This window comes from Malaya genurostris, chromosome 3 (assembly GCF_030247185.1).
Source record: "Malaya genurostris strain Urasoe2022 chromosome 3, Malgen_1.1, whole genome shotgun sequence".
NCBI classification, from domain to species: domain Eukaryota; kingdom Metazoa; phylum Arthropoda; class Insecta; order Diptera; family Culicidae; genus Malaya; species Malaya genurostris.
Genome location: NC_080572.1, coordinates 96,887,164 through 96,912,614, shown reverse-complemented (window position 1 = coordinate 96,912,614; position 25,451 = coordinate 96,887,164). Strand labels below are relative to the sequence as shown.

Genomic DNA, 25,451 nt, shown 5'->3' with positions numbered 1-25,451 from the left:
AAATGAAAAGGGCGCCCATATAATCCATTCCAGGGCGCAGGGTGAAAGTATTTTAAAATACATCAAATTATCAAACTGAGCGCTCAAATCATTATTTATTTTCAAGCTAAATAAATACTATTTGTAAGGATAATTTAAAAGGGCGCCTTAGGATTGATTCCAGGGCGCAGAATCACGATAGGAGAAATGATAAGAACGCCTATATAATTGCTCCTAGCGCGCAGGTTGATATTTTTTTAAATACAATAAATAATCCTAGTGAGGGCGCAAATCATTATTTATTTTCAAGCCAAATAAATAATATTTTGTAGGTAAAATTTGAAGAGGTCGCCTTAGGAATGATTACAGGGCGCAGAATAACGATAAGAGAATTAAAAAAGGCTCCCATATCAATAATTCTAGTGTGCAGGGTGGAAGTATTTTTAAACACATCAAATGATTCTACTGAGGGCGCAAATCATTATCTATTTTGAAACAAACAAAAAATCTTGAAAGCCTAATATGGAAGAGCGCCTTAGGGATGATTCAAGGGCGCTCTTGAAATTAATTCCAGGGCGCATAGTGGAAGTATTTTTAAACACTTTATGTAATTCTACTGAGGGAGCAAATCATTGTTTATTTTCAAGCTAAATAAAAAACATAAGTACGGAGTGCCTGAAGATTGATATCAGGGTGCAAAACGATTTTTTTTCTCTACTTAATACTGTAAAGCTTTCAATAAATAAGTCAGCTTTGATCAGTGCTGCCTTAACAACAATTTTATAACATTTGTTATATTCAAACATAAAGTATACTAGCATTTGTAACTGTCTGTAATCTTCGTCATTAACTTTTAATAGTTTTAAGTTCACTCTATTGAAAAAGTGGACAGTAATGAAGTTTTGAGCAAAAAAAGATGAAGTTCACTAATTTTGAACGAGATAAATTTGTATGAATACTGGCATCTTTTCTTCAAACTCGGCCTTGTTTATTGAAGGTCGGTATAGTGGAATTGATTACCACATGAATTGAGCTGATGGCGATTTCATTAGTATTTTCTTCTTTCTTATATGCATCTTAGATCAGACTTGATGAGATTTTATCATTTTGATTGAATACCGACTCAATACATAATGAGGTAGTTCACCTTTCGATAACATGCACAAAAACATTAAATTCACTTGTGAAGAAGCAAATAACAGTAGACTTCTTAGACCTTCTCATCACAACGAAGACGGAAAAACTATCCTTTTTAATATATGGAAAGCTAACCAATACAGAAAGTATTATACGTTATACTCCTAATCATTCTCATCAGCTTAAAATATTAGTTTTTCACCAGTTGATTCATTGAATGCTTAAACTAGCTCATGGAGAAAATGCGGTAAGAAACGAGAAAAAATACATTCTCGATATTGGAATGCTCAGTGGATATTCGGAGCCATCAATTCAAACAGTTTTTGATAAAAAGAAAAACTGTTGAAAAAAACAATCATTTACTACTTTAACCCAACTATCAAAACATTTAAAAAGAGTTTCAGTAAGTAAAATTAGATAAGATTTTTATTCCAAGTCAAAAATAACTGAATTTGTTCAGAAAATTATGAACTTACACGGAAACTAAACATAGCTGAAAGTTTAAAAACATATGTAAATATATTAACATTCCAAGTTACTATTTATTTATATGTAATTTAGCAAAATGAGTTATCTCTAATGGCGTTATTCATTGAGAAACACTGGTGGCGTGGATTGCTCTGGTTTTGCACTTTCGAGCAGAAATGGCAATGAAACACCGTCAAAATATTGCATTTCTGCTCGAAAGTGCAAAATCAGAGCAATCCACGCCACCAGTGTTTTTCAATGAAAAACGCCATAAGATGTAAAATGATTCACCTGTACTAGTACAACAGAGATAGCACCGCACTTTCCTCCCACTACTAGTGTCTATGTCTGTCACTATTTCGTGACATTAGTGGGAAATAGTTAGGAAATTTTTAATATTGTGGAAATAAATTGAATTTATTTTCTTCAAAAGCTATCCACTAAGCGCTGAAATAAGCATTTTCTTTTGAAAATGTGATATTCGTGTTTATCGATTACCCAATTTGCTTAGTATTGGTCGTCTTAAAGGTAAAAAATCAAAATCGGAAGCAGATAAATTATTCCTATGACATCGAATAGCATACTGAAATCAGAAAGAGATATGGAATTGCCCGAGTTTATAACAAAACTTATTCTCAGTTTAATGTTACTACCAAATAACGAAACCAAAATTGAAACGCATAATCAGTCATTGATCTGCCCTGATATTACTGAAAACAAATACACCGCAAACAAGGGCTAAAAATAGAATGGGCAAAACATCCTCGGGAATTTACATTTTAGTTGATTTTCTCGCAACAACAAAAAGATTATCTTATAGTTTCCTAAAAATATTTATAGTTTCCTAAACATTTTATTCAGATCCGACTTCCGGTTTTGGAACTAAAGCGTGATAAGTGGAAAATTACCCATTTCATGAGTAGATTTTCACAAGCGATGGTCAAAAACAGATAGGAATCCCATAAAACTGTCTGATAAATTCTTCTAGTTTACAGAATTTGTTAGTTTGTGAGCATATCAACTTAATTAAGGGGGAGACCTTTTTCTGTTCCGGCAGTACCGAAAGTAGTGAAGAAAAACTCCAAAAATAGAACTCACTTCGATTTCTCAGCGATGCTTGAGCCGATTTTTAGAAATCCTGGTTTAAATTAAAGCTACTGTGAAATTCCGACTTCCGGTTCCGCAGTTATAGTTCGAAGTCAAAGTTTTCAAACCGCCATATTGAATGAATTCATGAAATGGTGTGCTTGTATTCTAATGTTTCTCGGTTCAAGTCGCGCTGTTTCTATCGATATTTTTTGTTTTTTTATCCCAATTTGATTTCAATCCATGTAATTTTCAAATCACACAATTTCCATGTTCTTGAATATAAATTCGTGTGAAATACGACGCTCCATTTATGTTCATCTTATGAGATGTAAAATCACAAGATTTTTTTGAACTGTGTCTATATTGAAATATTCAATAGAAATTTCGCAATTTTCGCAGCAAGATGTTTTCAATACAATCAAAAGCCTGGATATATAACAAAACTCAGCTCTGAAGATGTAGATTTGGAACTCTATCTCACAATCACACAATCGGAACTATTATTTGAAAGAATAATAAATACAGAAAGTGAAAATATTGACATCTGGGTATTTAGAAACATTGGGCCGTATGAATAAAACGTAGCATGCTTGAATTTCGGTAGTAAATGCTACGTGTGGATCACGTTCCTGTCAAAACATGCTACAAACTGTAGTATTTACTACAAGTTCCGGTAGGTAGCTCTAGAGGTTGCTACTCGTATGTTTGCTGATAAAGTGAAGTACAGAAATTAAAAAATAGGAATTTTTACAGATGTAAGTACGTTTCTTGCTTTGTGCATGCTTATGCCAGCTTTTCCGGATCTGTGTGAGTAGCATTAACTACATGTTCGAACTTGTTTTTTATTCATACCAAACCGCGTTATACTCTGTGGACTTTGTTTTTGAGAAGATACTACAAACAACAGACTTTACTACATTTTATTCATACGGCCCATTGTTCCGTATGAATAAAATGTAGTAAAGTCTGTTGTTTGTAGTATCTTCTCAAAAACATAGTCCACAAAGTAAAACAAGTTTGGTTTGGTTTAAATTTCTCTACTTCACTTCATCAACAAACACACGAGTAGCAACCTCTGGAGCTACCTACCGAAAAATTGTAGTAAATACTACATGTTCGAACGTTGTTGTGTAGTAAAGTCTCTGGTTTTGACAGTAACGTGATCCACATGTAGCATTTACTACCGAAATTCAAGCATGCTACGTTTTATTCATACGGCCCATTATGTCTATTCCAAATGAGTCTTCATGGTTGATTTGTGTGCAATTAAATAGCTTCAGGAAACTTAAAAAAGAGTTAAAAAGAAGTTGTTGAGGAAAATACGGCGCCCCGCTCGCATCAAAACAGTCTGTTGCTAGAACTATGTAACCGTTGTATACAAAAATACGAAGATGAAGAAACAACAAACCCCGTTACAGAAATCTAACTTCAGTCAATTGCAATGCGCCCCTGTACCATGGAAATCAAGGCGCCCCATCAACAAAGTCAGCGACTAACCAATGAAATTTGAACAACTACAGCACTGCGTACAAGACCGGCAGAACTATTCGAAATTGGTTTGACATTTTCAGTGTCTTTTCTGTTTTTATTTTTTGGAACCCACATCTTCGTCAATTAATTCGATTGTTTGTTCTTGGATCATTTTCACAAAATAATAAGTTAATTTGATACGGTAATAAAACAACAAGTCTTATTATATATACTTAGTCTCTTTCTTCTGTAAGTGTTCGCATAAGCACATTTTATCGAACAAACACAAATAATGCTGAATACATGGAGCCAAACAGAAGAAAATTAGTTTTTTATGGAGTAGCCATTTGACATTTGACGACCAAAACGTACACCATCACGTTTAAATTCAGCAAACTAGTAACAAATGGTTCTTTTCGATCAACAAGCAATGATAAATTAACACACGAAATTGTTTAGAATAATTTGTTATGAAAAAGACAAAAGCAGTTTCAATAAACTGGCTGGCACTTTTTCTGTCCAATCGTATTGTCATGAAATTTTCACAGAGTCTTTTTAAAATTGGTGCTTCATAAATGTCCCATGGATTTGACAATGTGTGTCAGTCACATGACTTTTCGAGTGATGTAATTAAAGTATTACTGGTATATTTTTCTGATAGTGCGAATAATTCCCACTTTCAATAATTCCGTAAACAAATTTCGACGGCTTCCTAGTTTAATTTTACTTTTTCCCAGATTTTGGCCATTTTCTCCGTTTGGAGAACTTTTATCAACAACGCTTAGAAACGAAAACTCCACCTTACAACGCAAAATATTTCGAAACTTTTCCGAATGATTTGACAGTCACGAATCCATTCTGTATGACAATTTAACACTTTTATCCTGACACCAGCATCGCTTCGCATGTACTACTGAAAGCCCCGAAATTCGCGCTGCTTATCGCATGCTAAGCGGAGAAGATCTGGTGGAGATTTGCGAGACCTGTAAGCCGCAAGCATCCGCAAAGGCAACGGCAAAAGTGTTTCCCATCAAGCCGTCTCTTATCCAGTAAAACCTTTTGGCTTAGAGAGAGAGAGAGATATATATTGGCCCGGTGTATGATCTAAACGGTACGGGACTCCATTGGCAATGCCTACCTCAAGTTGTTGTAAATACACACATTCCGATATTTTTATCTGGTTGGTTTTCTTCCTCTTTGCTGATACACGGCATGAACATCCTTGTGGCGGTTTGGAGTAAGCTAGGAGGAAAAAAAACGTTGGATAACGAACCCCCCAGAGGAAGTCTGGCCTGGCAATAATATATTAGGCTTAGGCTTGAAATATTGGAAGCACGCGCTTAGCAGTTTGAGGAAACGAGGGAAAAACTAGAACATGAGAACTTTTGCTGTGCTGCATGTTAGTGAGTAGGTTTGGTAGTTTGTGTGTGTGTGTGAATACGTATCTGAGTAAAAGGGGCTACTTTGAATTAGGGTTGAAAAAAGGAACCTTTTGGAAAGTAATCGGTTTGGAGTGCCCGTAGTCTGCCCGAATAGTGGAGTGTGTTTTTATGGGATACAATTTATTGGAATGCTGCAATTTCTCGACCCCAGTCCATCTCACTCCATCTGCGTCGCACCACTGTGGGGGGATCCGTGATGCTGCGAAAGGATAACGAGACCAGTTATGAGGTCGGAAAAGAGTTTTCACTAGGAATCACGTTCTGGGAAAAATTCCTCCGCAAGTAAAGTGCCATGCATTGCTGGAGTGTAATTAATGAAACATCCCTTCCGGTAGTTTCTGCTGCAGGTAGTCGAATTCGATGGTAAATTTTCATATTTGCACGTACGAAACGAACACGTATTTTTTTTTACAATCGGTAATTGCTCGAGAAGTATTTTCGTGCGAGTTCCCAATCAAGTCAATAAGTCATCCTAAAAATTCGAAACGGAACAATAGCTGGAACTGCTGGCACGTAGAGAATGCCTCCCTTTTGGGCCGAGTAGAGGAGCCCAGGAGCATGGAATAAATGGATCAATTTTGGTGCGGTAAGCAATCAGTAGACTGCGAATTAATGGAATTTGGAAAGATTGCCTATTGGTTTGGAATACATTTAAGGTAATTGGAAGCGTGAAATTTCTATCCGCTAGTCGCATTAGCGAAATACAGCTCCGCACGCTGTCGCAGTTCAATCTATTGGAACCAGGAGAATTTAACGGTGTTTCACAAGAGTGGATAGGAGACGAAAATGCGGGGAATGAATTTATTTCCCGCAATTGAATTAAATTCAATTGGTTGACGCACAATTGTGTGAACTACTTCGTTGCTTCTTACTGTGATTTCAATTTGATTAAAAATGTCCCGATGAATGTGGAAACGGCTTCATTTTTGTTTTCTTCTAACCTCATCCTTTCTAAAGAAAGGATATGCATTCACTGAGAGAACCGGCTTTTGACTTTTGACTTTTGACCATTTGACTCAGCTTATCGAGATCAGGAAATATCTGTGTGTGTGTATGTGACAAAAATATGACATCCGGTTCCTGAATTTCAAGGTAATTGAATGGGCCGAAAAATTTCAAAAACGGGCGCTCGTTTTTCTTAGAGATAGCTGGACCGATCTCCTCGAATTTAGATTTCCATGGAAGACTTTCAGTCCATAGGCTACCATCAAATTTTATTCACTCAGTTTAAAAATATGAACTTTACAGGGGACTCGAATCCACGTTTGACTCATTTCATAAGAACTTAAATCGTAAAATGACTGAATTTCACGAGAATGATTTAAATATGTGTACAGCATTACAACTTACATGTTGCAGCTCTTAACAATGTGTCAGAATGCATTAAATATTTGTTAGATCAACTGTAAAAATCAGTCAGTTTTGACGCTCAAATATGTTGGTCTCAGAAGACGATTTTTTACAAGATGTGCAGATCCATTTTCTATGTTCAGGAATCGCGAGGTGATATGTACAAAAAAGGTAATAATTTGTACTCAATTTCCTCCGAAATGACAGACCTGTTTTTCCCAAAACTTAGGCTTTGAGTAATTCTGATTTCAGATAACTATTTTGTTTTCGGTGCAAAGTGAACTCAATTAGTTTTCCATCTGTCAAACTTTGAATTGGGTCGTAGTTCTAGTGAAATTTAACTATTTAAAAAAATGTCAAATTTTAACCAAAGGTTTAAATTATTCCGGAGATTCTAATGTAAAGTTGCTTCATTGACTGTTACTGAATATGTGCTGATCCGATTTCAGGGTCCGGAATAACAAGGAGATGAGTCTTACAATTTTCATTTCTACATACGTCCCAGTTAAGCACGGTCGCAAGAAATATCTGCACGGTTATAAAGTTCACTTGTCTTTAACTCAGCGTTGAATCCGAAGAAAAATAGATCCATTGATCAAACGTTAACAACGCTGTTACTGTTAACAACGCGAGATGACACACCATTACTGAAAAAATATATTAAAATAAACACTGGTGGATTTTTGATTTACAGCTTGAATCACTTGAATCACACTTGACTTCACAAGTCAAATTTTCACATTTTCACATTCCATTGATATCTGAGATCAAAAATCGGATAACACTGACAATGATACACTCAAATCTCCGTTTACGAACACATTCTATACGTTACCTTTTTTTACGTAACTCTTTTTACCTTTTTTTATATATATAAAAAATAGGTATAGAATTCGCTCAAACTTAAGAAAATTTTTCCGAGGCCCGGAGAGCCGAATGACATGTACCAATCGATTCAGCTCGACGAACTGAGCAAATGACCGTGTGTGTGAATGTGTGTTGTCAACTAAGAGGTCGAGATCTCAGAGATGGCTCGACCGATTTTGATCAAACTAGTCGCAAATGAAAGGTCTCCCCGTCACCCTCAACGCTATTAAATGTTTTTGAGATCGGATGTTTACTTTTTGAGTTATACGAAGTTTTATGTCAAAATTTTCAGTTTTTTGACAGTATCTGTCACAATTGACCTTGAAAACAGAATATGTTTTCAGACTTAGATTCCGCACGGTAATACCTATCCATCAAGCCATAAATTGTTTAAATTTGTCCATTTTTAACGGGGATATCGAAATTTTTGTGTAAACGACTTTTCCCCCTATTCCAGCAGTAGAAATTTTGAGCGCTGTTTGACAAATAAATGCTTGGGAGCAACGGAAAACACGATTTTTAATACTGTAACATACAATTGTTTCTAAGTGCCAAAAATACTGTGTACAGCATCCTTTTTCATGACATTTAGCCTCGGACCGATTTTAGCACGGCTCGTTTTTGGCAACATAATCGTTCAAATATGACATATATAAACCAGATGATGGCAGAATTTTTTTTAATTATATTGTTTGAAACTACTCACAGCAATGAATGCTGGAAGAACATAACATTCATATACCATTCGAATCAGTTCGTCGAGATCAGAAAATGCGTGTGTGACAAATAATTTCACTCAATTTTCTCGGAAAATTTCTTTTTTACAAATTCATATTCATATGAAAAGTCGTATGCTCCCAAACAAAGTTCCTGAATTATGTTTGCTTCCGACCTCTGGTTCCGGAACTACAGGATGATATGTGAAACGAAATCAAAATTGTTGAACTCATTCTTCTTATAGATGGCCGAACCGATCTAAGATTCAAATGAAAAGTTTCAAGATTCTATAAAACATCTTCCTTCTCAGTCAGATCCAACTTCCGGTTTCAGCGATAGCGATTAGTATAAAAATGTCTATTCCACATAAATTAATCAGGTTTATCGGGTTAGCAGATTTGGATAGTCGATAACCAAATAAACTTTTTTCAGTTTTAGTGGTATTCAGTTTTCGATTCAGAAGGGATCTAAAAATTTAATTCGTGCTATGATTTCTCAAAGATGTCTACACTGATTTTCAAACATTTTGAAACAAATGTGAACTATTCTCTGCTACTCAGGTAAATTTATCTGACTTCGGCCATACCAATTTTAGAATTCCGGTTCCAGTATCAAATCGTTTCTCAAAGCTCAATCGTTTTTTTTTTCAAAAAAAGCCTAATCGAATTTCAGAAACAAAAATTCAAATTAAAATTAGCTTATAGTCCCATACAAAATTAATTACTTTTATCCAATTATTTCTTCCGATTCTCGAATTGTAGGATGATGAATTTTTAAAATTCAAACCGATATACAAGATGACAATCCCGAAAAGCTTCAAACTTGGACTCAAAACTGTAGTAATTTATTCGTCATATGGCCATACGAATCGGTTTGGGTTATGCTGGTTCCTGAATACCGGCTCTGCAAGTACCTTAAATTACCGTAAACTCTAAAGTGGAACTTACTTCGACATATCAAGGCATGTTTAATCGATTATCACACTTTTAGATTCGATCCGATTTGCAGTTTCGACATTACAGAATAATGAGTGATTAAAATCTCAAATTGTCGCTGAAAACGACGGTGTTTAAAATAATGTCATGAAAACTGTAACACCGAAGAACATTCATGCAAAAACACATGCGGATTGATAAAAAAAGGTATCATCTCACTGCTAGGTCGATTAAACACGTTTTTACGAACCAAATCCCAAATAACGCAAACTTTTTTTACGAACCTACTTAGTAAAAAGAGGTTTTGCCATACATCGAAAGCGATTTCCGACTCATTTATATTCCATGGAAACTACTCAATATGGGTATTTTTCAAACGGGTTTAAAGAGTAGATTCCGGAAAATGATGTTTGAGGTATTTTGGAAAACCAAGATGACGACTTCCGGTTGATTGATATTCCTCGAAAGCCCTTACAATATGGGTAATTTCGGAACGGGATTGACGAGTAGACGTCGGAAAACGATGTTCGAGGTGGTTCTGAAATTCAAGATGGCGACTTCCGGTTTGTTGATATTCCTTAAAACCCCTTACAATATGGATATTTTTGGAAAGTATGCAAGAAACAGATGCCGCAAAACTATGTTTGGTGTCGTCTCGAATTCCAATATAGCATCCTCCGGTTTATCGATATGCCTTAAAAACCCTTAAAACAGAAATTTTCGAAACATATTGGATACCAATAAAAGATGTTTTAGCTGGTTTCAAAATTCAATGCGGTGACTTCCGGTATAGTGTTTTCAAGGAATACCAAGTTCAAGGAATACGGCAAAAACTTTCAAAAATATACTAATAAACCGAAAGTCACTGTTTTGCATTTCAAAACCACCTCAAATATCTTTTTCCGACGTCTACTGTTCAATCTCGTTCCGAAAGTACCCTATTGTAAGGGGTTTCAAGGAATATCAAGAAACCGGAAGTCGCCATCTTGAATTTCAGAACCACATCAAACATTGTTTTCCGACATCTACTCATCAATTCCGTTCCGAAGATACCCATATTGTTAGGGGTTCTAGGTTATCTCTAATAACTGGAAGCCGCCATCTTGGATTTTGAAACGAGCCCAAACATCATTTTCTTGCACTTACTCTTCACATCCGTTCCGAAAATAGGTTTCCACATTTATTGCACAAAACTTTTTTTTACGAACTACCTCTTTTTACGAACCCCCGTTTAGTTCGAAAATGGAGGTTTCGGTGTATGCAGATGGCGCTCCGATCGGTTAACATAGTTTAATATTGGGCGGTAAATTCGCAGTATCCTTTGCTTGAAAATTTTTTAGTTTCGCAAATCAGCATTATTCAAAAAATAACATTTTAAACCCACCAACACATACTTGCCACAGCTGCACCATCACTCAAACCAACTGTTCCGACCAATTACTGTACTATAGACTTTCTTGAAAGCAACACTTAGGCACCGCATCGTACTCCCAGTGATGCCAACTCTCTGTTTTTAAGAGGACAATTTACAATCATAGAAAAACAGTTGTTGTCGCTAAACGCTAAAACAGCCATTGAGTTTCAATTAAAAAAAATTAGTTTGTATAGTTCTTTTTTTTAATAGTCTGACGTTTTTCTCCTAAAGATTTATCAAGCAGTAGCCTAGAAAACTGCTTTTGAGTTTTTAACCATGGTTGTTTTTCTAAGATTGTAAGTAGAACCTTAATAAGAGACGATGTAGAAAGGAGCAAACTCTTTAAAAAATGTAATCAAACTCTTTTAGTGTTCCGTTTCTAATAACTACTCTAGTTAAAAATTAGTAAGATTTTGTCAGGTGTTTTTTAAATGTGCTCACTTCAGCAAAGGAGAATCTCGCATTGTTACATTCGTCGTTTTGAACATTTAATACAGAATTCATAATATAGTAAACGTAAATGTTTTTTTTTTTTTTGAGGCATGATAGTATTTTGCTGTAAAATTGACTGGAAAATCGATTCCATGTATTTACAAAGACTACACGAAATGCTATCAAGTCCATTTTACCTCAAGTTTCCTTTTTGTACTGGATTGTATTTCAGTTTAACTAGGGTAAGGGCTCCCTATTTCATCTCATTTGTAAGGACGTCGCCTTCAAACCTCGATTTAGCCACTAAAATCACTATAACTATTTCATATTACTGCTTCATTCGCCTTGCTCCACGTTGAGATTTGATTCACATTCCTTGGAAAATAAAATAATGTTCATAAAACAGCAAAAAAACACTTATGAAATGTTCACTACTCTGCTCCTAATTTCATCTCAATGAATTTTTATCCATCCTATCGTTGATCCTTTATTCATCCTATAAATTAGCAATGGCGACAGCAATCAAAACGAAATATTCCACTATTACACTCTCAGGTTCAAAATGTCAGAATGCTTCTTAAAAACGGCCTAATGCCAACTATGAGACAATATACGATATTTTTAGAACCAGTTTAAAATCATTTCAACGTTGAAAATTTTTTCAGTCGTTTCCGTTACCTTTCGCTTTAAATTTAAAATTTTACTGAAAAGTTAAATTGGTGAATTTTAAATAAAAACAAAACTGTGATTGTTACTATTTATTCATTAGCCCTTCTTAAAAGTGTAGTGTAGAGCCAGAGATGCCATTTATACATATTTATATGTATTGTATAGATTTTTGCGTTCGCATACTGGTTTAAATCAAAGTACCGATTTTGTAAAGATTTCCTAAATTTAATACAGATTTGTACAGGTTCATAGAAAGAAAGAAGTAAAAAATTAGACTTTTCTCGCTGAGTATCTATTAGTATTTGATTGCAGTGATTCTTTAAAAGTTTATTAATCAACGGACAAATCACATGTTAAAGTGGATTTTTTTTATGTAGATAATTGATTATGAACAATGACAAACATTTATATTAAAATTTGAAACCAATTTGAACTATTTAAAGCCAGATATTATCATAGAATATGTATTACGTTGCATAGAAAGTCTATGTCTGGTCTATCTGTTTTCACTAATGAAATGATGTTAACAGATTTTATTAGTGAAAACAGATTTAACATAATTTTATTAGTGAAAACAGATAGACCAGATATAGAATTTCTATGCAACGTAGTACATATTTTCTATGAAAATATCTGGCATCTCTGTGCACAGCCGATGAAACACACACTTCACGTATAGCGGAATGAAACCAGTGCTACTAGATTTGCCACAATGGTTATTTCAATAGTATTTAACATGCTCTTCCTGGTAATATTCGAAGCCAAAACAGTTTTATTGAAATATTAATATCAATAATATAATTAAACTAATGTCACGGATACCAAAAAACATACTTTTTGATGAGATTTTGAAGAAGAAAAATAATTTTTGTTTTGTAACATTATGAGATAATATGGCAACTTTGCGAAACCAAATGAGATGAAAACAAAGCGCAATCAAGTGAACTAAGTGAAAAACTTTCATCTCATATTTTTAAAGACTTTTATTGTTTGTTGAGTAGTTTTTGAAGTATTAAATCGTTAATTGAACAAGTAGCAAGTGAACATTACTAATTATGAAGTCATCCAGCATTCAATGGTAGTGTAATTGTGCGAAAAAGTGATCATGTTTTGAGACGAATCGAAAATTTAAATGAAAAAAACGATAACCGAAGAACTTAAAACCATTTCTTTCAATAGGAAAGTGTGACAATAGCTTTTATAATCATTTTAAAACATTTCACAGTTTGGTTCAGGTAGGTTTTAAAATATTATTCATGTTCAAAGTAATGAGGTGAAGGGATGAGATGGAAATAGGAGCTCAGATGAAATAGGGAGCCGTTACCCTATATTTGTTATTCTCGAATTGGAATTCTATGCAATCACAGGGAAACTTTAGAATCCAGTGTCGAATGGTTAATTCAGTTGTTCACAGTTGTACAGCCTCTTTCTTTATTTCTGTTATATGGTTAATCAATTTGACCAGACTCATTTCAGAATTAAAAAAAAAATGTTTCTTATTTGTTATAAGACCTTCAATGACTGTTTGAAACTTTTAACCTTTATCCACCTTTTTCTGAACTAGAGGTCTGAATTGGATCAAAAGACATTGCATTTGAATCCGAGTTTGTCAATCTGAATCCAGCAATTCCAGCCATTAGCCAGTAAACCCGCCACCTGAGACTGGATCCGAGTTCAGTTGCAAAATTCAGGTTCGAGATACAGATCAAGAACTGAACTGAACTCATTTTCTGAATCCAAACTCCATTTAAGTCTGAACTTGAATTCTGATCCTGAATTAAGGAACTGAACTCAGTGTGATATTTCACAAGCACCTACTTACATGTCTACTTCTTTTTTTTGTCGTGAATACAACTTACTTTACTATGGGGCACCTTTTCAAAATTTATCCTCTGAGAGAGTGATAAGTTTTTGATCCTGAATATCTCTAGTTGTATCTAACGAATCAACATAATTTTTGCTACATGCCATCGAAAATATGATCACAATTTTATGATAAACTTTCAGTTGTGTGATATAATCTCAAATAATTCAAAATAAACTTTTCTGAAATGTTTGGTATAAACGATTATTGAAGAGGATAGTTCATAAAGCGCGTTTTCCTTTCTCGTATTTTTAAAGCTCATAGCTCAGTGATCTGTGACAGGATTTATATAATCTAACTACCAATAGAATCGAAACGTGTATAGCAACAGCATTGAAGTATTTCAATAGTACACTATTGATAAACCTGTCTCATTTGATCCATGTAAACACCAGCCAATCAGAACGCGTTCTGAGGAAGAGAACAAAATATCTGCTGCTGTACAACAAATCGTTCGAGAAAAATGTTCCGAACAGTGCTTAATATCGTAGTGAGTTCCACAATTTGGTCCTTCTGAATGGCAGGAATGAATCCCGTACAGCATCCTGATAGTTTCTGTCAATGAAATGCAAATCCGAAATGAAATAATCGACATTCAAATTCTATATGTTGCTATTTTTATAGCCGTTAGGACCGCCCATTAAGGAAAAAGCTACAAACGAAATCACGTAAAAAGGAACCTCTTAACAAAAATTGGATCAGTTTGGATTCTATCGCCACTGCGAGCAGATGTATTGTAATCGAAGGTAAATATTCTCAGTTTTGTGCAAATCTAGAACAGTTTGATTAGATTTGTGCACTTTTCGCTGTGTGAAATTCACAGCAATCGAGATCAAGTGAAGCCTTCTTCTTTTGAAAAATGTGAAAAAGGGGAATGCTTGTATAATTCATACAATTGATCAACTAATTGATATTTGGAAGTGTTGTTTTCGTATTCACGACATCCAATTATGTCTCTGACATTACCCACCCGCCTTTTTACCGCTCTTCTCAAACGCTCCAATCCATCCATCTCTACACGTTGCCGACTAACTCCCCAAATCCATTGTAGATATTAACAAGCTCAGAATACGAAATCGTTCCCATCAACAATAGTATTAATATGTTATACGAATCATTGTACATCATCAAGATATTCTCTGCGGTCGTCTAATCTCCCCAGCGTTTCGACATTTGGATAAGGGTAGCTCATGGTCATCAGTTCCATCAGAAAATGCTGTTAATGCAATAGAATTGTAACTGTCAACATCATCCTCAGGTTTCCGCTTAGATAGTGATAATTTAACCACCTCCGGTTCAATCAAATCACGCTCTACAAATTTCTTCAGTAACTCCCGTAACTTCAACCACTTCGTGTAAAGCATTCTTGTATTTCGTATCCGTTTTACCTTTTTTTACTCCTTTGATACTGTAAATGAACAGTAATTAAAAGATTAGCTCTTCTGATTCTCCCTTACAGAAGAAAAACAAGTTGAACTTTTGGGAGCTAAGGAGTGTATCGATAAGTAGTTAGCAACATTCAAACAGTTATTACTCTGAAAGGGCTTAATTTTTTTGCAGCGTGTTTTGCTGTGACATGTTTGTTTACATGTCAATAACAGCTGTGCAATCGATTGGTTTTGGTACGGTTTATCGTTTCAATGATGAGTCGAATTGATCCGGAAACGCGAAAGAAAACTCTGCACACTTGGTGCTCAGAAAGTGGTGTCACGTACAACGAAATTGCAAAACGGGTGAAAGTGCACCACACCAGTATCAAAAATATAATCGAGAACTTCGGTAAGACCCTTTTCATGAAGGATTTGCCCCGATCCGGTAGGAAAACGAGTCCCAGCCAGCCCGGCCGGGACTTAAAAGTGGTAGAGTACATCAGGAAAAACTCATCGGCGTCGACGCGGGATTTGGCCAAGCAGTTCAACACCAGCCTCGGGATGATTCAACGGATCAAAGTTCAGAACTCCCTGAAAACGTACAAGAAACAGAAAGTGCCGAAAAAGTCCCTGGTACAGGAAGTTCAGGCCAAAACAAGAGCGCGAAAACTGTATAACCGGATTCTACAGAATAAAGACGGATGCATCCTGATCGACGACGAAACCTACGCCAAGGAAGACTCTCGAGCGCTGCCCGGACCGCAATATTATACGAAATCGGTGTACCAGGACCTAGACGACGCTGACACCACGGTGGCGATGGAAAAGTTTGGGCAGAAGGTGTTGGTCTGGCATGCAATTTGTACCTGTGGTTTGCGGTCGTCGATTTTCTTCACGAAGGGCACAATTAACGCCAAGGTGTACGAGGAAGAATGTTTGAAGAAGAGAATGCTGCCACTGTACAGAAAGCATAAGGCTCCTTCTCTCTTCTGGCCGGATTTGACTTCAGCCCACTACGCCAACTCCGTTCTATAGTGGTTGTCAACATATAATGTACAATTCGTGGAAAAAGACATCAACCGACCGAACTGCCCGGATCTTCGACCAATTGAAAGGTATTGGGCAATTGTCAAGCGGCACTTTCGGAAGGAAGGTACAGTCTCCCAAAGATGCAGGAGTTCAAAAAAAAAAAACAGCTGCCACCAGGAAAGTCACAAAAGTAACTGTGCAGAATTTAATGAAGATTGTCAAGTCCAAAGTGCGAGCGTTTCACAGAAACTAGGATTCTCTTCAATATAATCAGTGAAATGCAGAAAAATGTAATTTTTCTGCAATATATCGAAAACTGATGTCAAAATATGTTTTTTTTTTGCTTTTTATTCAATAATCAATGTTGCTAACTACTTTTCGATACACTCCTTAGAACTGAAAAATGAGATCAATACCTTGTGAGTTTTGGCAAAGAAATTTATATTTTCACCAGTGCATTGGAATGTCATTTAGAGGTTATCTTATGTTTGTGCTTAGGGCACCTAACCGTTTTTATTTATTTTTTTATAAACGTCTTTTCGCTAATACACTGGAGCCTCAATTTACACGCAGAGCCGGGAGTGCGTAAATTAAATAAAACATCGCGTTATTTCAAATTTTCCGCGTAAAAAAAGATTTTTCAAATTTTATTTGATTTTATTGTAAATAACATGAACAATCCTACTACGTCCGATACTATAGCGCCTGAGGACCCTCTCAGTATGTTCTGAGACTATTGAAATGCTTAAGAGATATTCCAATATCCAAGAACTACTTGGAATATCATCCTCAGGGACTACACTGTGTCACAGCAAGAACTACTACGGATAATGCCTTTTTTGTTTGTAGTTCATACTTTTCGACCTACACAATGCTTACTTGTCTATTTATAGCTGTTCTAGGAAGGTTCCCAGTCGTCCAAGAACTTTGGTGAAAACAGGTCTTAAGATCTACACGAACATTCAGCAGTCTATGTATAGTTTTTCAATGCTGCTCAAAGCCGTAGAGCTACATACTGCTTACTTGTGTATTCTGACCTTTTCTCGAAACATTCTCTGTCGTCCAAGAACCTTTGTGAAACTGGTCTTAAGTTCTTCACGAACATTCAGCAGTTTAAGTATAATTATTCAATATTGTTCATAGTCGTAGAGATACAACTCCAGGTAGTTTTTGGATGGCCTAGAGCAATCACCATTTTCCTATTAATCGCATGTGGGATCACGAATATGGACCGAGAACGATAAGTTCGTTAATGCACTTTGTTACACTGGTAGATCTTAAGGTCTGAGCTTCAGGTAGTTTTTCAATGGATCATCGGTTATATTTGTAGACTTTAAGGCTTGTTCCAAGGAGCTTTTTGATGTGTAAGTTCTTCTACAGATCTTATCGCAGTATGTCAATTTTCTGTGAATAGTACTACGAGTACATAATGCACTTTGCTTTCCAGATACAATATTTGCTTTCCAGATAATTCTTGGATACCCACGATCTTATTTAAAGACTATCCCAGAAAGTATGGACTCAACCAAAAACTGCTGTCATTTCGCTATGGTTCAGAATCTGTCAATTTTTATGGCTGCGTCCTGATGTTTACACTCTTCTCTAACCACTTGTACTGTTGTTTATTAGTTTTCATTAGTTTGTTTCGAAATGTGTGGACTTTCAGCAGAACAACGTCGAAAAATTGTGTACAAATGGTGCACAGAACGCGGACTGTCACTGAGAAAGTTCGCAAAAATGGAAGGAGTAAGTGAAAAAGCCATGCGGAATGCAATCAGGAAATTCGGTGAGGATAACATCTTTGAGGATAAACCGAAAACGGGTCGAAAAAAAGGTCCTGCTAACTCTCAGTTGGATAAACGTATACTAAAGGCGTTCGAGCAAAAGAAGGAGGTTTTAGGTCGGGATGTGGCCAAAAAAGTGGGCGCTTCGAAGTCACATGTTCTTCGTGCTAAAGAACGTTTGAATTTTCGAACCTATAAGAAGCAGAAACAACCAAACCGTGATCCGAAACAAGAAGCATCGATCAGGCCGAGGGATCCAAAGCTGTACAATACGATTCATGCTGGAAATTTGAACTGCATAATCATGGACGACGAAAACTACGTGAAACTCGATTACAAGTCCTTGCCGGGACCACAATATTATACGGTGCGAGAAGGGCAAGTGTTAAACCAGTCCGAGACATCAAATGAAGTCGAAAAATTTGGTAAGAAAGCTATGGTCTGGCAAGCAATTTGTAGCTGCGGTAAGATTTCGAAACCCTTCATCACCACTGCTTCAATGAACAGCGAAATATACATCAAGGAATGTTTATAAAAACGACTTTCTGGGAAGAAAGACCAGGGATCAGACCGAGGGTTCGAAAGCTGTACAATACTTGCTGGAAATTTGAACTGCATTATCATGGACGACGAAACCTACGTGAAACTCAATTACAAATCCTTGCTGGGACCACAATATTATACGGTGCGAAAAGGGCAAGTGTTAAACCAGTCCGAGACATCGATTGAAGTCGAAAAAATTTTGCAAGAAAGCTATGGTGTGGCAAGCAATTTGTAGCTGCGGTAAGATTTCGAAACCCTTCATCACCACAGCTTCAATGAACAGCGAAATATACATCAAGGAATGTTTACAAAAACGACTTCTGCCCATGATTCGAAGCAACAAGGATCCTGTTGTCTTCTGACTAGATCTTGCTTCTTGCCACTACTCGAAATCAACGGTAGAATGGTATACTACCAAAAATGTCACTTTCGTCCCAAAAGACATGAATCCACCAAATTGCCCACAACTTCGACCAATTGAGGAATTCTGGGCATTAACGAAGGCACATCTTAGGAAACATGTCTCGGCAGCCGAAACCATTCAACAGTTCGAAAAAGATTGGAAAAATGTGTCAAAACTTGTCACCAAGAAGTCTGTACGGAATTTAATAAGGAACGTTCGCAAGAAGATGCGCCAGCTAGTCTACAATGGCTAAGTTGCAAATGTTGAGAATAATATTCTCTTGTTGTAGTCTAATATTATCAGTATATCTAATAAAATTTGAATATCTAACGCTTGTGAATTATTTACCGTGAAACCAAAGTTCGTCCATACTTTCTGGGACAGTCTTCAGATTCTTTGAAACTAAACAATTTATTAATATACATTTCACAATATTCAATTCCCTGAAGCATGTTAAACTGTTTTGTACTTGTATACAAATTGAGATTTCCTTCATTATGCAAAATCCTATTTTTAAGCGATCATCACGTGTATTAAAAAACATCGCGTTATTTGAAATAAAACACGTAAAAAAAGTCGCTTAAATTAAATTCGCGTAAATTAGGTTCGCGTAAATTGAGGTTTCAGTGTACTGGCCGATTGAAATATGGTCATTCAGGCGTTATGCTAATTTTGCGCGTTATGTTAAGTATTAGCCGAAAACGACGTTTTCGTTCGACACGTCAATAAAAACATGGCACTTTAAGTGGCAGTTTTAAGTTGAACTGCTCTGCACTAACGAGACTAAGACGAAACGCAAAGAAAAGGATTGGAATGCAAATATGCTCCAGCTTTCTTTAGCTTTCGAGGTTTGATTTGCTGTTGGACGAAACTCCACCACCCATTTCAGTAAACCGGTCTAATCATTGAACCACATATATAAAGCGACACTTTTCTAGTCTACATAATTCATGATCGGCCCCTAGAGAGGTCGGACTTGTGATGAGTATAGAAGCGTTGAATTCATAATTCAGTAAATTCCATTTTTTAGTCCGAGTTTGTCTCTGCCTCGCCTTGACCGAATTGTACCCTTTTTTTTATTCAATAATATAATATAATTTTTCAGGCACACAAGTTGTACCTTGAACTCCAGTGGATAACATCGTTCGCATTTCGGATTGTTCAAGAAAGAGTATTCAAGTGCCTGGTAACACATAATTATTAAATTTGAATGGCAGATTATTATTTCTGAAACATTATTGACATCAATACTAGTTTGATTATAGCCATCGATCGACATTTAACTAAAAACTTTGTTCATTCAGAATCAAAGAAACCAACGGTCGAGCAAATAACAAAATAACTAAGATTGTTTCTAGCGTGCAGATACAAATACCGCATTTAACTCTACAAGTAATATTTCGTATTACGAGCAGTTGTATTCATTATCTTTTTATCAGTTCGGCAGTCAGCTGAATTGATGTACCGTGAGTACAAGTGAAACCACAGATTCAAACTGAAATGAAAATGAACAGCAATAAAAAAAAAAATAAAACAACACAACATTCGTGCAAAAAATTGATTTATTTCAACAAACAAAAGTACAAAAATTCACTACAAAAAGGCTCCGGAAATAAATGCCACGATAGTAACAATTAATCGATTTACCGTTAAATTTGTTTTATTGTTTCCACGCTTCTGTTGAAGTCGCTATAGTGAGGCGGCTAATAACCCACTCGTTTCAATGCGCACTGTCACAAACACAAACACTCCCACGTCCCATAAAAAGTTCAACATCATCACGCAAAAATTGGCTCACGATTGTAGTTTACCTCATCCGATCGAGGCCTAATTAGTGGAACCGTTTTCGGCAAAACATACCGCTAATGAATTCCACTCCATCAACACTTCCGGAATTAATAATGCTATTTGCGAATCGTGGCGCCACGGGTCATATCTGATTGTTCGCAGTTTTTTTCTTTTATCCACGAGACCAGAAGCAATCACAAAAAAACACAGCAGAAACAAAAACAAACCCGCTCAGTTGTGTCCCCGTAAATGCACTCACTATTCCCGGTCCACCAGACCACAGCCCGACTACTTGGGCTTGTAAAACCGATTATTATTCCAATTTGCCAACAGTGGCAAAACGTAGCAAAAAATTCACTTGCTGTCGGGTCCTAGATGTGTAACCACATCGATTTATTCACAGTTTTGCTTTGCACCGCACATATTCGGTCACCGTGTGCTGGAAAGTAGGTCTACCAGTTCCGGGGAGGAGACCTCGTCGGGGTTAACCACTCTGGTATGAGAAGCTCTGTTGGTTTTTAGCGGAATGCATGTGGTGAAACCAAAAAAAAAAACACCCCCTAACGAAGGGCTGATCCTCGACAATTTCACTCTAATCTGCTTCTACGGCATTGTGCTGGCTGGCTCGCCCTTATCGGCCGTTGGGGACTTGTCCAACTAGTAGACAGATGGCAACCAGTTCTATGATGACTATGTTAACACAGAAAACGCTCTCCGGATAGCTTGCTTTGATCCACCACTCTTCCTGTCCGATGTTCTACACCGTCATCCAATGTGTATCACTAACTGCAGAAGCGATATGATTTGCCAGTCCCTGAACGTCGAAGCGGGTTTCAACTGCAATCCTTTCGCTCACTGCCGGTTCGGCGATACACCAGCATTCGTCCAGTGATTCGCCAAAAAGTAGTCGGTTCACTTTGATTGATTGATGAACCTCCCCGTCAGCTTTCACCTGCCTATTTCTATTTGGTTGAGCTACAAAAAAAATCAAACTTGATCCTTTCTTAGTCCCCAGCAGGGCTCCACACGCAGAATAACATACACACTGGGCCCACGCAGCTCACCGAATGGCGTGCACACTACAAGCCGAACGAGAATTCCACGTCCTATCTTTCCCGAAGCAACGATACAACTGAGTATTCGGAACAATCCGTCTCGTGGTAATCGGTTCGATGAGCTCCCTTCGTCGTAGCACTGAAGTGTTGCAACACAGCCGAAGCTTCGTTTGCTACATGCTGCATGTTTGTAGTGTCACGCGTGTTGCTCAATCAATAGCTCATTTTGTATTGTTCTCACAGATTTTCTGAACTAAACGAGACTCTAGACTTCTCTGTCTCTCTCGTTCACCACCGTTGGAATGCGTGGGATCCTCGGTAGACACGATGTAATCCCGGTGTTTGTTTTGCTCTTGTTCGTAGCTGCTCTGCACCACGTTCCTTCCCGGCGTTGTTCCAGCACCGACCCATTGACTCGTATCATGTATTATTGTTGCTGCTGTTGTTTTTGTTGTTTTTGTTGCAGATGCTGTCAGAGTAAATATGTACTAAGGAAGAGGCATTGTACCTGATGCAACAGAGGATGCGATGCGGGAACGGGGAACAAGTTTTGATAGACACGTGAATAATGAATGCTGTTGGTGTTTATGTTGTGCGATGCCGTGCTAGTTTCTCACTTTCCGTAAATGGAGATCTGGAGATGGTAATACCGATGACGGAGGGAACAACCGCTGACAGAAATAATTTGGTTACGGTTGTGCCGGTTCAATGCGATCTACTTGGGTGTGGCGAGGGGACGCTGGTGTTTAATTAATTGCTTAGCTGGAAATAGAGTATTATTTCGAACTTTGTGTGTTTTCAATTTACTAGTCTGTCTTGCTACTGACAAGTAATATTTCTTGAATTTCAATGATTAAGTGTATTGAATGTTTTAAGACAGAAACTAGCTGTTGAGGTTTTAGCAGTCTCAACCAAACACTCAGAAATAAGATTCAGTAGCATATGTTTTAGTGAAGTTTCACTAGTCAATTTGCGTTTGAACACACGCAAAGACCAATATCAGCATTTTGGTGAAAAAAAGTACGGGTGTGTAATGTCAGAGACATAACTGGATGTCGTGAATACGAATATGACACGCTTTATTTATGCCTCCGAATTCGAATTGGTAGTTCATCGATTGTTTGAATTGTGCAACTTTCCCCTCTTTCATTACTAGAAATTTAAACGATGCACCTAGACTAAATTACAGATTAGTTACATTAAACATTCTGAAACGCACTTAAATACTATGAAATAAGCAGTATAGTTCTTTATAATAAAAAAAATGGTGACGATTTGAGTTAGTTCAGCACGCAGACTCTGAATTCTAAGCCCATATTCCAGAACTAAGCTCTAAAACATGAAGACGATTTTTCGCCATGACTACCAGAATGGGTTTTATAGAGTACAGTAAAGTAAATTTCCGCATAATTCTTTAGGAGTATTATTATGGTTCTAAAAAGAACCGAATAGAAGAAGTCTGGAATAAAGAACTGGATCCTGAGTTCAAGAACTAAATTTAGAACCAATAACAGACTCAGAATCCAGTTTCAATTCTAGAATTGCAATTTCGAAACTCAAATTAGTTCCGGAATACAGTTCCAGAATCCAGTTTCAGCACGCAGGCTCTGAATTCTAAACCTATATTGCGGAACTACAATCTGAAAATTGAACTTCTCGTTATGACTACCGAAAACCAAATGATGGCAGGTGCTCTCTCCGTCGCTGATGGTTTAACTCTCACGATGGCAGTCTGCTCGCCTTGAAGGCCAGCAAGCGAATGAAAGTTGCTACCTGAGCGTTTGAGGTTTTAACCACGCAAAAGGCGCTCTCTCCGTCGCTGCTGGATGATGGTTTAACTCTGGCGATAGCAGTCTGCTCGCCTTGAAGGCCAGCAATCGAATGAAAGTTGCTACCTGAGCGTTTGAGGTTTTAACCACGCAAAAGGCGCTCTCTCCGTCGCTGCTGGTTGATGGTTTAACTCTCGCGATGGCAGTCTGTTCGCCTTGAAGGCCAGCAAGCGAATGAAAGTTGCTACCACGCAGAAGGCGTCCTCTCCGTCGCTGCTGGTTGAAGGTTTAACTCCCACGACGTCTGCTCCCATCGAACGCACGAAAAGAAATGATCGATTTTCACCACGGTTCCCCTTTTATACGCATTCAGTTGAAGATATGTGCCTGGCTACCTCAAAATCGTCGTCCTTGCGCGAAAAACCCAAGCGAAAGTAAATAGTTTTCCGCATTATTTTGAAATTTTGAGAAAACTTAATTTTTGAGTTGTTTGTGGTTATCTCACACTGTTCAAAAAATTTATCCTAAATTCCTGATCATATTTTTGATGAAATGGTGAAAGAATTATGTTGCTACCATTAATACAAGTCGAGATATTCACGATTAAGTTCTGCCCATTCTTCCATATGGCTAATTTTGAAAAGGCACCCCATAGTAAACACGACAAAAAATAGTTGATTTACTGAATTTAGTTAGTTTTTATTTAGGACAGCTAACAATATCTTACTTTTGCTAATTTGAATTGGTTAATTCTCATTCCCTTAAAAATGCTAGAACATTAGTTGAAATGACAATTTTTTTAGTTGAATTCACTAATTAAACGTGCTGTCATTGCTTAGTTAAGACAAACTCCATTTTCATTCAACTAATTTTTTAGTTAAATTAGACAAATAAAATGTTGCTTTCAACCAGCATAAATGGTGGTTCGTAAATACAAAAATATTTTTGTTGATTTCGATTGATTTAATTAGTCGATTTTAGTGGTAATATTTGTTGATTTTGGTATTAGTTTATCAATATTATAATGAATACAACCAATGAATATGTCGAATGGAACTTAAGTCATTAACATTCCTAATACCAAGCATAAAAAAGTTACGCGGAGCACCAAGCTTGAAAAAAAGTTGGAACGGTTACTTTGAGCTATCATAGCTCAGTTGTTACTTGGTCGTCAAATGGTGAGATCACTAAGTCCTCACAAGTCCCTATCTCATGCCTCCCCGTGTGTCTATGATAACATTTGGTCAATAGAACGGCGTCGACTGGGTGCTATCGCCTTCTGCGTTAGTAGCAGAATGAGAGGGTGCAAAATGACTTATAAGTTAAAGCCGATCCTAAAGTATTTATCATAGTATATTACAACATATAATTCTGTTGTTTATTACATCGTGTATTATTATTATTATTATTATTATTATTATTATTATTATTATTATTATTATTATTATTATTATTATTATTATTATTATTTTATTATTATTATTATTATTGCTATTATTAGGATGCGAAATGGTATATAAATTCAAGCCCATTATATATCACAGCATATCGCAACATATCATTTTTTTCATTCTATTATTTATTATATATTTGATTGTACTATATTTTATCGTTTTTCATTATTATTGTCATTATTATATTTATTGTTATTGTTATTAATTTGTCATCAATAATAATACCATGATGTTTTTTAAACAATATATTATAAAACAATATACAAAATAATAGGTAATTCTAGTATACTGTATTATATTGTGTTACATTATATTATATTATATTATATTATATTATATTATATTATATTACATTATTTTCTAATCTATTATTTCATTTTATGTAATATTAGTTTCATTACACTATGTTTCGTTGTATTTATC

At 36.4% G+C, this 25,451-nt stretch overlaps 1 protein-coding gene across 2 annotated transcripts in view; it reads right to left on the bottom strand.

Annotated features, from left to right (window-relative positions):
• The window catches only part of LOC131437191 (nyctalopin-like), a 344,861-nt gene extending 322,991 nt beyond the window's left edge, over nucleotides 1-21,870 (bottom strand). For both annotated transcript variants that reach the window (XM_058606371.1, XM_058606370.1), the window contains exon 1: nucleotides 20,610-21,870. The gene's annotated coding sequence lies outside the window, so the exon portion shown is untranslated. The remainder of the gene's footprint in view (nucleotides 1-20,609) is intronic.
• Nucleotides 21,871-25,451: the final 3,581 nt, after the last annotated feature.